The 13,764-nt window shown below is 42.6% G+C and overlaps 1 protein-coding gene across 4 annotated transcripts in view; it reads left to right on the plus strand.

Annotated features, from left to right (window-relative positions):
* The window catches only part of otud7a (OTU deubiquitinase 7A), a 163,811-nt gene that overhangs the window by 68,754 nt on the left and 81,293 nt on the right, over window positions 1-13,764 (plus strand). For 2 of the 4 annotated variants that reach the window (XM_059640113.1, XM_059640114.1), the window contains exon 1: window positions 305-438. The exons of the other annotated variants lie outside the window; for them this stretch is intronic. The gene's annotated coding sequence lies outside the window, so the exon portion shown is untranslated. Of the gene's footprint in view, window positions 1-304; window positions 439-13,764 lie in introns of those variants that run through there. 4 annotated transcript variants of the gene reach the window in all.

The following is a 13,764-nucleotide window of genomic DNA, read 5'->3' on the forward strand; positions in this document are numbered from 1 at the left end:
GTGTAATTTCTGAACAAGGACAAAACAGAGGGTGAGAGCTGGCAAGGCAAGCATTAGATTAATCAAGCCCAGCAGGACTAAGTATGGATTACAAATTTTGGCAGCAGTTGGCATGGGATACAGATGGAAATAATTGTTGTAGTAGTAAATCTAAGTGGTAATGGAGGAGGTATGAGATCTAAGATTTAAACTGAGGAGAGTAAAGCACTGAAGGGTAATGGTTGGAAATGATGATGATAACTTGGTCTTCCTGCTGTTCAATTGGAAGAAATTTTGACTAATATGGGACTTGTATCAGACAGGTAATCTGACAGGACAGTTGTGTTTGCACATCAAATGAAGTGGTGGAGAAGTAAAGTTGGATGTCATCTGGAAATAAAGAAAATCTGATTCCATGCTTGTGGAGGATGTCACTGGGACTGTCAGTAATTCAGGCAGGTATGTTTTTCATGCTTTCTGGAAACACCTCTTTCCTAATGCTGAAAACCGCCCAGAAATTATGGCAATTCTTGCACCCAACCTCTGTCAAGTATTAGTTATTGAATCAAGCAGACTGATTACACCCTTGGGTCTTAGCAATGAATGTAGCCAGTCACAAGGACCCTTCTTCATTAAAGTTGTGTTTCTGTAAATGGAGAATACCTCCACAAATGTACCTGATCAAAGAAGATTACACATCAAGCTTATCAGCTGTTAAATTGGACTTGCTATTAGTCAAAGCCCATATATTTAATTCTAAATCTTGAATATCTCAGACACAGAATCATACAGAAAGGAAACAGATGCTTTGGTCTAACCAGTCCATGCCAAACATAATCCCAAACTAAACTAATCCCACCTGCCTGCTCCTGGCCCGTATCCCTCCAAACCTTTCCTATTCCTGTACTTATCCAAATGTTTTTTAACGTTGTAACTGTGCTCACATTCACCACTCCCTCTGGAAGTTCATTCCACACACAAACTACCCTCTGTGTATGTGTTTTAAAAAAATGTCCTCATCAGGTCTGTTTCAAATATCTCTCCTTGCACTTTAAAAATGCTCCCTCTAGTCTTGAAATCTCAGGGAAACTACAACTACCATTAACCCTATCTATACCCATCATCACTTTATAAATTTCTATTCGGTCACTTCTCAACCTCTTAAGCTCCAGTGAAACAACTCCCAACCTATCCAGCCTTTCTTTATAGCTCAAATCTTCCATACCCAGCAACATCCTGGTAAATAACTTCTGAAAACTCTCCAGCTTGATAATATCCTTCTTATAACTGGACACAGTACTCTAGAAGAGGACTACTCAGTGTCCTGTACATTCTCAACATGATGATCCAATCCTATCCTTTTTGAAGTCTGAGCAATGAAGGCAAGCATGTCAAGCACCTTTTTTAATCACCCTATCTATACGTGACGCAAACATCAAAGAATTATATACCTGAACTTCCAGGACCCTCTATTCTACAACACTGCCAAGGTCCCACCATTAATTATATAAGTCCTGCCCTGTTGTACCTGAATGCAATACCTCACATTTATCCAGGTTGACCTCCATCTGCTGTTTATCAACCGATCAACCCATTTGACCAAGATTTCTTTGCAATCTTTGAAAATGTTCTTCACTGTCTATAATGCCACCAATTTTGATGTCATCCACAAACTTACTAACCATGCCTTCTGTATTCTCATTTAAAATCATCCAAATGACAAACAAAAGAGGACCAAGAACTGATCCCTGTGGAACACCGCTGGTGACAGTCCTCCAGTCTGAAAAGCAATCCTCTACCATCTCCTGCACTTAAGCCAATTATGTAGTATGAAGTATGGCTTCTCATTTTAACTGACTAGTGGCTGCGTAAGTCCTCCCAGCAGTTACATGTTAACAACCAGGGAGTTGTTGAGGCCACATCTGGAGTACTGTGTTGGTTTTCTTATTAAAGAAAGAACATAATTTTGTTAGAAGCATTTAAGAGAAAGTTTAGTCGATTTGATTCCTGACATAAAGGCATTATCTTATGAGAATAGGTCTGACAGATTGGTCTGTAGCTGTTCAAGGAGTGTAGAAGAATGAAAGGTGGTCTTTCTGAATCTCTCAAAATCCTGAGGGACAGAGGTGAATGTTGAATGTTATCCTTGTGGATAAGACTCAAATTAGGTGACAGTTTAAAAACAAGGGGGTTTCCGTTCAACAACAACAACAACAAAGTAGCTGGGAAAGCTCGGCAGGTTTGGCAGCAACTGTGAAGGAGAAGACGACGGAGTTAACCTTTCGAGTCTGGTGATCCTTCCTCCGAACTGATGGTGGCTGGGAAAATGTCAGTTTTATAATGCAAAAAATAAGGAGGTGGGTGGGGTAGGGAGTAAACAATAGGATAGGGCCCAAAGAGAGAGAAAGACAGTTAGACAAAGGAGTTTCTAACGATCCGGTTGGGAGGGGGAATAGTTAATAGGTCCCAAATCTATTTCTGTGCTAAAACCACAAGAACTGCAGGTGATGTAAATCAGGGACAAAATCAAAGTTGCTAGAAACATTCAGCAGGTCTGGCAGCATCTGTGAAGGAGAAAAGAGTTAATGTTTTATTGGAGAAAACCCTTAAAGGTCACAGGACCCGTAGCGTTAACTGTGTTTTCTCCTTCACAAATGCTGCCAGACCTGCTGAGCTTTTCTAGCAACTTTGTTTTTGTCCCTGATTTACATCATCTGCAGTTCTTTCAGTTTTAATTTAGTATTTAACTCATGCCACATCTCTTCCAGACATCACACCTTGAAGTTCTGCTCCTTTTTCTGGCAGGATTTCCGTTCCATTTTCTCCTCTTGCCCACTGACCTTAATTTCACTGTCACTCACTGTTTGACCAGGTATTTGCTAAAACTCATTTCCGCAGACATATCACATTTCTCAGTGACTGCCTGTGGCTCAGACTCGCCCCACGTGGACTCCAACTGAATTTTCATCCGTCATGTTTTGAATCCACCCAGGATCACAGATACCTCCTGTGATGTCCAACGTTCCACAGGTAGCTGCTCTTGCCACATCCTGAGATCCACTCTGGGTGCCATGCGGCAGCACGTGCATACACTCAACATTTCTCTCCAACAGCATTGCAACACACTGGCTCAGGGCTCCACCACTCTGCAGTTCCACTTCATCCTCCAGCTCAATCATCGTGCTAACAAAGTTTATTTTTCTTTCCTTTCAGACATCAAGGCCCACAAGATGTAACTACTCAAAAATACCCATGGCCGTCTGGAACCTCCTTTTCCTCATCATCCCTCTGTCTCTCTCCCCTTCTCCAATTCCCTAACTCCTGTCAGGTATTCACCATCCCTCCTAACCTTCTGCTGTCTGATGCTGAATGCTGTGTACTCGGCAAAGGCCTCAGCTTTATCCCTCTGCACCCCCACCTTAACAAATTTCAGGCACACCATGACGCTGAGCTCCTCTTCTGCCGCCTTCACCTCCAGGCCCATTTCTTTGGACAAGAGTCCTCTCCCCGTCCCACAGACCCCTTTGCCCAACTGCCAACACGTTCCCTCCCCGGGACCCCTCCTTCTGGCCTTTTACCTGCACGCAATCTTTTTCTATGCTCCCTGTCTCGCTCAAAATTGCTCCGTTTGCTTACGTTTGTACTAAGTTGTGAGCTCAGTTCTCCGTTCTCCCGAACGATCCTGAGTGACTCTTTCGCCTGAACCCATAACTTAACAATATCGGGGATCCTCTGTTGTTTCTTTATTATTCTCTTTTCCTTTTTCAGTCTTGCCATGTATTTAACCACTGTTACTCATGTGCTTTGAGACCTCCTTAGCTTCATCATCACATCCTGTCAACATTCAAAGTTTTGATCACTTGAGACAACCGTAATCCACGACTTCATGACTTTAGTGACCGCATTATCCTTTTTTTTACTTAAATTTCCTCTTCTCCATGTCCACCTATGGCAATAATTCCAAATTTTTATTTCAGATAATTTAGAAATTTCCATTTCCTTGACTTTGACCTACTATTTATCACAACAACACTCTACTTGCCTGCTTGATCACCTTCATGTTTTGGTTTTTGAAACCCTTGCTCCTTTCATTTGAGCACCGTCTTCCATTCTAGTCTCCCTATTTGCCTGTCCTGCTGCTCATGATGCTTTGTAAGGTCACAGATTTGAAAATATCAAGCACAATTGGTCACATCATCAATTGCAAATGTTTCACTGTCCTCTGAAATTGTTTGTTGTTTAGGGATCGTGCTAGAAAGTACACCGTGCCTTAGACTGCACTACCCACGATTTCATGTGCTACGTGCAGTTTTCCCTTTTCCTTGAAGACTGTATCACCCACCTCAGAAGTTCATTGACACCCTCTGTCCTTTCCAGCTATTATATCATCTCTAATCCGCTTTCCTTCTGAGATCCTCCAAAATGTTCCATATGAGCTCCATGCCTATCTCTCCTTACATTCCCTGTTTGAATCTCTACAGTCTCCTAACCTCTCCACGGCATTAATGGCTCCAACTAAACTAATGAAAGGTGTATTCTTTCATGATCTTGTTAGGATCAATTATGCTATTAATTCCATTTTACTTTTTTACAGCTCCTTTGCATGGCTGCGTTTCTCCAATATGCATCTCTAGCAATGTCTTTTGGGATGCAATCATGTACAGATGCCCATCCTCGTCTGTTATGGTCATGTGGCCTTTACCATGAGGTACATTCCTGTAGGCTGACATCTTAAGCTCACTCCAGTAAAGATCTGGTGTCCAGCATACTTCTGTGTTAGACGCTTGAAACATTGTGTCAGAATGGCACTGGGATGACTGCTTGGCAGAAGGAAAGCACAGTTACTGATAGGAGGTCATAGGTGAGCTCTGAGCTGGCTTTGAAATAAAAGAAATGAATAACGACAAAACAACCCACAGTATTAATGCCTGGTTGAAAGTGGCTTTAGGTTTTTCCCCTACTAGCTCCTGTTAAATGATGTGTAAAACTGGAATATTTTTCTGTGCACAATGGCAGAGATATGAAATAGCAGATTTATTGAGCAAACCAGGACAGTTCTGAAACTTCTATTACTGCTCAGAAGAGACTATTTCAAAATATATTCCACCCTAAATTTCTCTGAAGAGCCGAAAAAAAAACACACCACACACACTTAATTGCTCTGAAGCTACATTTGAGTCCCAAATGCATGTTTATGTATGAATGGATCGATCAAAATGAAAAAGAGTTCTTTAGCATATATATATTCAACCTGTAAATGACTCACATTGCTAGAAACCTTTGAATTTGCAATTAAGGAATAATCTATTTAGAGCCAGGATTGTATTAAGCATAAAAGATCCCACAATGAGAACATGCCTGTTAAGAGTAGACAAGTTTACACTCAGGAGAGCAATTAACACGTGCAGAAGTTTTGCGTTTGTGAATCAACGGCTAACGTATATTCCTGTCTGAACAGATCAGTTCATCATTGTCCTGATAGATTCTCCAAGTACAAAAGGCAGAACAACAGCAGATTAAGGACTGAATGTGGATTTTTTTAATATTCATTCATGGGATGAGAGCATCACTGGCTAGGCAGCATTCATTGTCAATCCCTAATTGCCCAGAGGGCAGTTCAGAGTCAGCCACATTGTTGTAGGTCTGGAGTCACATGTAGGCCTGACCAGGTAAGGATAGCGGTTTCCCCTCCCTAAAGGATATTAGTGAACCAGATGGGTTTTTCCAACCATAGTCAATGGATTCATGATCATCATTAGACTGTTAGTTCCAGATATTTATTGAATTCAAATTCCACCAACTGCTGTGGTGGGATTCAAACCCATGTTCCCAGAACACTATCTGAGTCTCTGGATTAACAGTCCAGCAATACCACTAGGCTGTCACCTCCCCTTATGGAGGACATTGTACAAAGAAGAAAGGTCATCCAGTTTGGGGAAAGCGGTGTTCTCACTGCGAGAACTGAATTGTTTTAGATTTAGATTTACTTACTTGTCATGTGTACTATGTGCAGGAGTACATAAATACAGTAAAAAGTGCATAAAGTCACCATTGACTGGTGCCCACTTGGTTACAAAAACCAGAAAAAGATTTAACGATATAAAAGATTTAAACAGCCACAATGTAAGCAAGAAGAGAAAAAGTCCAAATCTCAGTCTCAAGTCCCATCTCCACACTGATGCAGGCCTGACTCCAATTGCCAGGCCGCTGTCCGCTCTTGCCACCGACTGCCGCCATGCCACTATCCTGCTCTTGCTGACCGCTACCACCTCACCGATCTGCGCTCTCCTCTGCCACACCACTGGCTTGCTCTCGCGGCCATCCGCCATCCTGGCCCACTCTTGCCACAGCCTCCCTGACTCACTCTCAATGCCACTCAATGCCGACCACCGCAGCCTCAGTGCCCTGCTGTCACTGCCACAGCCTCGCTGACCTACTCTCGCCACCGTCCACCTCTGACTTGCTCTCACTGCCTCCACAGCCTACACTCCTGATCTACAGGCATCCGGTGCAGGGTGGGGTGGAGAAGTCTAAGAGCCTTCTAGTGAGTTTACTCCTGAGCCTGGCCCAGATAGACTTTAACAGATCCAGACAGTAGGCTGAAGGGGGGCTAGTTGTTCCTGATGCCCGTGTCTCTTTTGCAGTTGCATCCACGCTCTGGTGTCCCCAGAGGGGGAGCATACAGTGCTCACTGGCATGGTCGAGGCTTTTTGAGATGCTGAGCACAGCAGAGGCTGGAGTGCATTATGAGTCTGGACAATGATATTCTGAGTTAGTTCATTGTTTCTGTAATACAAGTTTCCACTTCACCTTTTGAGTTTGCGTTTGCTTTTGGTTTGGTGCCTCGGGAAGAGGGCTATTGTATTTTCCCTTTGTCCAATTTGGGACCCCTTGGAAGAATCAAGGGGGCTTTTGTTTTAGGCCCATACTATCCCTGTCTCAGGTGTACCTGATGGGAATTGGTGTGTGGGAATTTTACTTTTTAATGAAATGAGCAAGGGAACATTCTCTGGATGTTCAACCATTGTCCCTGTCCTTGGAGTGTTTGATGGGGATGGAGTAGAGGGGATTGATTTATTTAGTTGTTTATTTATTTGTTTTCGCTTGAGTTAATTTTTATTTTGGCTCTCTGTGGTCCCTGCCCAAAAGCAGTTAGTGGGGATGGAGCGAAGGGAGAGCAATTTTTTTGGTTGTTTACTGAGAGGATTAAAAACAGAGTAATAGGATATTTATTTTTGTTTTTCCTTAACAAATTTAAGGCAGCTTTACTTTCTGTTTCGAAAGAGAAGAGTGGGCTTTGCAGCGTGTTTCACCTGGTGCTGTCCCTGTCCCACGAGTGCTTAATGGGGGCAGTGGCAGAGGTTCTTAGATTTTTTTGTTTATATCTTTAAAAGGGTGGAGGCCTGTGACCAGCTGTCTGCCATGAGGATTGGTGCTAGGTCCACTGCTTTTTGTCATTTTTAAATGATTTGGATGTGAGTATAGGAGGAATGGTTAGTAAGGTTGCAGATGACACCAAAATTGGTCATGTAACGGACAGTGAAGAAGGCTATCATAGACTGCAACAGGACATTGATCAGATGGGCCCAGGAGTGGCAGATGGAGTTTAATTTAGATAAATGTCAGGTGTTGCATTTTGGAAAGGCAAATCAGGTCTGGACATATGCACTTAGTAGTAGGGTCCTGGGGATTGTTGCCGAACAAAGAGATCTTGGAGTGCAGGTTCACAGTTCCTTAATAGTGAGTTTCAGATAGGCAAGCTAGTGAAGAAATGCTTGCCTTTATTTGTGAGTGCATTGATTGTAGGAGTTGGGATGTAATGTTGTCACTGTATAGGACATTGGTGAAGCCACTTAGAATGCTGCATTCAGTTCTGGTCTCCTTGCTATAGGGAGGAAGCTGTTAAACTTGGAAGGGTGCAGGAAAGTTTTAAAAGAATGTTGTTGGGGTGGAGGGTTTGAGCTATAGGGAGAGGTTGAATAGGCCTGGGCTACTTTCACCGGAGCATTGCCGGCTGAAGTGTGACCTCAGATTTATTAAATGAGGGACATGAATAATATGAATAGCCAAGATTTTTTCACCAGGATGGGAAAGTCCAAAACTGGAGGACATAGGTTTAAGGTCAGAGGGGAAAAATTTAACAGGGCCTTGAGGTACAACATTTTCTTGCAGGGCTTGGTGACAATGGAACGAGCTGCCAGAGGAGGTGATGGAGGCTGGTACAATTACCCATCCTGATAACTCTTAAATGTTGTATGTGAATAGGAAGTGTTTAGACGCATATGGCAAAAGCTGACAAATGGCACTAGAATAATTTAGGATATCTTATTGGCATGGATGAGCTGGACCAAAGCACCTGTTTCTGTGCTGGAAATCACAATTACTCTGAGGTCTGGCAGCATTTGTGGAAAGAAATCAGAATTAACATAGTCCAGTTCTGAGAAAGATCACTGGACCCGAAACATTAACTCTGATTTCTCGCCACAGTTGCTGCCAGACCTGCTGTGTTTTTTCGTTTGTGTTTTTCTGCGTCTGCAGTTCTTTTTGGTTTTTAAACAAACATTGGTGTTTGATTCTATCCAACAAACAAACCAAAGGTATTTCTTACTTATTCAAGATTATATTTACATGCATTTGAGGCACGGGGTGGGCCTGATAACCGAACGGACCTCCATTTAACTTCAGCAGAAAGAACCGAGACAGTGATCGTGCACCCTGCGCCTTGGCAGCAGCTGCCCCAAAGTTTAATTTGTCCCTCAGCATGTAGTCGTGAAACTTGCAACACTTTGAGGTAGAGACCAACAAGTTTCAGGCAGACCAGAGCGTCTTTTGCTGTGTTGATAGCCCTCCAGGCGCATTCGATATGTCTTGTTGTGAGACTATAGAGCACAGAGTCCTAATTCGGAGCAGCTGAAGACAAACCTCGACCAAAAGCACTGCATTTCTCCACTGATTTCCTTTGCAAAGGCACATGTCAGCAGGAAATCTGACACAGTCTGTATGCCGTCCCTACAGCCACTTTGAGGGTAGCATTTGGTGGTGCAGAGTGTCCAGGCATACACAAAGGATCTTACAGGTGTCTGTAGTTCTCCTGTAATGCAGCAGTTGCATTATTGTGTGAACTTGTGCTATAGAAAATTGCTATACCTGTGCAGCAGAAAGTTCACAATCCCCAAACAGCATTGACTATTCATCAATCGTGTTACAGCCAATTTGTGTTAATGAAACAAGTATTATTAGCAAAACTACCTGTAATGTACTTCTCTCCATCAGACAAGTATGTCTTGATGCTTGTTGGAACGCTCTGGTGATGAGGCATTCTGCCACGTGACTTTAATGGCCTGCTCAGGGGACAACCCAACAGGATCCAGCCCCTCTTTTTTTTTTTACTCAACAGGGTCTTAGGTATGCTACCTGCTGACCACTTCCTGATGGATTTATGGTCAAAGGTGCTTTTCTTTGCAAATTTCTCCACGAAGGACAGAATGGTCCAACTATTTGGAGTGTTCCGCAGCAACAAAGCCAGGCCCATCCTTCACAAAACCATGTACTGGTAGAATCTCAGTACATAGTGACACTTGGTGTTTGCGTGTTGAGGTCTGTGCACAGCTTGCTGCAGCTTCACACCAAGATGGCCATCAGGATGAAGACAGCATTTGGCAATTTCTTTCACTGTACCTTATGCAAAGTTTTGTACACGGTGACCCAGCGGTCACAGTCTGTCTTAGAGCTTCAGATGAAGTGGAAGGTGGCTCAGGTGACTGGAACAGTGCAAGTTCTGGGAATGTGCCAGATCAGCGCCAGATACACTGTTCTAATGAGCACCAACAAAACAAGCTAGAGACCTGCTGATGACATATAATATCTTTAGAAAGGCCATGGGTGAAGCTGAGACTGGCCCTGTTTACGTTCAGAGGAACAAATTTATCTTGTCATAGATGAGTACTATTCAGACTCCTATTGAAGTGGACCAGCCTTTTTAATGACTACAGGTGAGATTGTTAAATTTGTAAGTGCATGCTGACCATTACTGCAATCCAACATTGTCATGAACGAGAATGAGCCATAGTTCATAAGTGAAGAATTGTGTCACTTGATAAACAGTTGGTAAATTCAGCACTGCGTACCATTTCCACATGATCCCTGGTGAAATAAAAGGACTGAAACAGCAGTGAAACTGGTAAAAGAATCATAAATAAATCAAGCAAGTCCCCAACATGTATGCACATAAATTCTCAAGTTGGGAAATATGCTTACTGAAAGAATGGATAATAGTCCAGGTCAAATACTAGTGTCACACTGCAGAAATTAGTGTTCCGAAAGCAAACAGAAAACAACTGAAGCCAGAAACACTAACAGGTGTGAATGTCCAACTCAAGTTGAAACAGCACAAAATCTCATTTCATTTTAGTAAGATTGCTAAGCCATTGCCAGAGCTGAGCATTGAAGAACCAGACAAAGTACAAACGTTCAACCAGCCCAAATTGGGACATGCATGGAATGTATGTGTTCACCTTGATCATGTGCAGTGTAAGTGAATGACCAACTATTATCATCACAACTGCAGGCACATATCCTTAACTGGAGAAGGTGCACATAGCTGATCAAGAGAAGGTGAATTCACCATCTGCACAGTTCACACACCAACCTTCAGAGAAGGGAGCTGCAGCAACCCAGCAGAAAGACCACAGCAACAGTGAATGATTCAAGAATTATACTTCCTTGGAAAACAACACCCCAGATGATTGCCCAGTGGCAACATGCATGCCCGTACTATTAAGAGACTAGCACTGCATATAAAGAAAGAAAGAACAAAGAAACCTACAGCACAGGAACAGGCCCTTCGGCCCTTCAAGCCTGTGCCGATCAAGATCCTCTGTCGAACCTGTCTTCTATTTTCTAAGGGTCTGTGTCCATTTGCTCCCTGCCTATCTATGTACCTGTCCAAATATACCTTAAAAGACGCTAACATGTCTGCGTCTACCACCTCCGCTGGCAACGCATTCCAGGCACCCACCACCCTCTGTGTAAAGAACTTTCCACGCGTATTTCCCTTAAACTTTCCTCCTCTCACTTTGAACTCATGACCCCTAGTAATTGAGTCCCCCACTCTGGGGGGGGGGGAAAAAGCTTTTTGCTATCCACCCTGTCTATACCCCTCATGATTTTGTAGACCACATGTGTAGACTAATGGGTTTAATGAACTGCTAAGGCATGAAAAGGGTTGTGTATATATTTGATCATTTGGGTAATTTGAAACACATGATAAGACATGCAATTTTTTCTTTAGAAAGTCGAATTTGGATTAAAACATAATCATGCATCAATGTTCTCATTAGTCTGTCAAAGTCATGTGACTTCTACCATGCACCATGTACATTATTGGCATAAACTGAAGATGTATGTATACAAAGACTTTGTGTTAACACACTGCTGTGTTGTTGTAAACTCCAAACAGTCTGTTTTCCCCTTACACTGTAGTTCTAGGGTCCATCAGAAATCTGTCCTCTGGCTGTTTCTTCTCAATTTGTGTTTTATCCATTGATTTTGGCTCTGTTTCATTAGTACTTTTTTAAAATTTCTGAATAATGTCACACTCACTCACAAAAATTGTAACCTTAGACAGCTTCCCTGCACAATCCTCTCTACAATAGAATCTTCCAGTAGCCTACTAAACTCAAAAGCAACAGTATTAAAGATAGAATAAAATCTTCTTACAGGCTCGGAAACAGAAAAGATAAACCTCTCTTTAGAGCTTATGTTTGTGATGTTGGCACACCTTCATTAAATTATAATGAAACTTAGAGATTGTGGTACCTTTGTTTTTATGTCATTTTTGCACATTTTATTTTGTTTAGAGAGACTCCTGAAAATTACGCATAATTACATCGCAGGAACAAACCCTTCGGTCCAAATTGACCATGCCAACCAGGTGTCCTGAACTGAACTAGACCCATTTGATTGCATTTGGCTCATATCCCTCTAAATCTTTCTTGCCCATGTACCTGTTCAAGCATCTTTTAAATGTTGTAAACGTACTGTCCTGGACCACTTCCTCTGGTAGCTTGTTCCATATATGCATCACCCTTTGTTTGGAAAAAGTTGCTCCTCCGGTTCCTTTTAAATCTTTCCTTCTCTCCTTAAACCTATGCCCTTGGTTATTCATCTTATCTACGTCCCTCATTATTTTATAAATCACCATAAGGTCACCCTTCAGCCTCTTACACTCCAGGAAAAACAGTCCCAGCCTATCCGAAACCTCCAGTGTTGGTAACATCCTTGTAATTTTTTTTTGCACCCTTTCCAGTTTAATAACATCCATCTTCTAGGCAGGTGACTAGAATTTTACACAGCACTCCAAATGTGGCCTCACCAAGACATAACATAATGCCCAACACCTGTAATCAGTGCTCTGACAGACGAAGATAAGCATGCCAAGTGCTGCCTTCAGCATCCTGTCTACCTGTGGTACCACTTTCAAGGAACTATGTACCTGCATCCCTTGGTCTGTTCGACAACACTCCTCAGAGCCTGAGCATTAACTGTGTAATTTTTGCCCTGGTTTGTCTTAGATTAATGCAAGGTGTTGCATTTTGTTAAATTAAACTCCATCTACCATTCCTCACTGGCCACTGGCCCAGTTGATCAAGATCCTGTTATACACTAAGATAACTTGCTTCACTGTCCACTTATATGATCAGTTTGGTGTCATCCGCAAACTTACCATGCCTCCTATATTCTCATCCAAATTTTTTTAGATAAATGATGGGCAGAGTGGACCCAGCAGCAATTCTTGCGGCACGCTGCTGGTCACAGGTGTCCACCGCTATCCTGTCTCCTACCATCAAGCTAATTTTGTATCTAATTGGCTAGATCTCTCTGGATCCCATGTGATCTAACCTTACCAGTCTACCATGTGGAACCTGATCAAAGGTCTTGCCAAAGTCCATGTAGATAATGCCTACCACTCTGCTTTCATCTATCTTCTGGTTCACCTAAATTAGAAAAAAAACCCTATCGAGTTTAAGAAACATGATTTCCCACTCACAAAGCCATGCTGACTATCCCTAACCTGTCCTTTCCTCTCCAAATGGATTTCAGTCCTGTTTATTAGGATCTCCTGCAACAACGTACCCACTACTGATGTCAGGCTCACCAGTCCAGAATCCCCTAGCTTTCTTAAATAGTGGCACAACATTAGCCTCTTCCATTCACAATGCGACAAATATCTCTGTTAAAGACCCCGCAATTTCTTCCTTGGCTTCTCTCAAATATCCTCGGCTACACTTCATCAGATCGAGGAGTTTTTTTTTTCTACCTTTTTGCATTTGAGACCTCCAGGACTACTACTACTGTAATGTGGACTCTTTTCGAGACATCCCATTTTATTTCCGAGATTCCTAGCTTCCATGTCTTTCTCCACGGTAAATACTGGCATGAAATATTTGTTTAGTATCTCCTCCATCTCCTGTGGTTCCACACATAGATGGCCTAATAGGGGCCTTATTCTCTCCCTAGTCGGTGTTTGTCCTTAATATACTTGCAGAATCTATTTGGATTCTCCTAACTTTATTTGCCAAAGCTACCTTTATGTCCTCTTGTTTTCCCCTCTTGATTTCCCTCCGAAGTGTACTCCTCTACTCCCCACGTGGGATTCCCTTGATCCCAGCTATCTTATACCTGACGCATGCCTCTTTCTTTTTCTTGACCAGAGCCTCAACATCCCCAGTCATCCAGTGTTCCCTATTCTTGCCAACATTTGTGCTCCTTCACACTAAAAGGAGC

This window comes from Stegostoma tigrinum, chromosome 36 (genome assembly GCF_030684315.1).
Source record: "Stegostoma tigrinum isolate sSteTig4 chromosome 36, sSteTig4.hap1, whole genome shotgun sequence".
Lineage (NCBI taxonomy): Eukaryota > Metazoa > Chordata > Chondrichthyes > Orectolobiformes > Stegostomatidae > Stegostoma > Stegostoma tigrinum.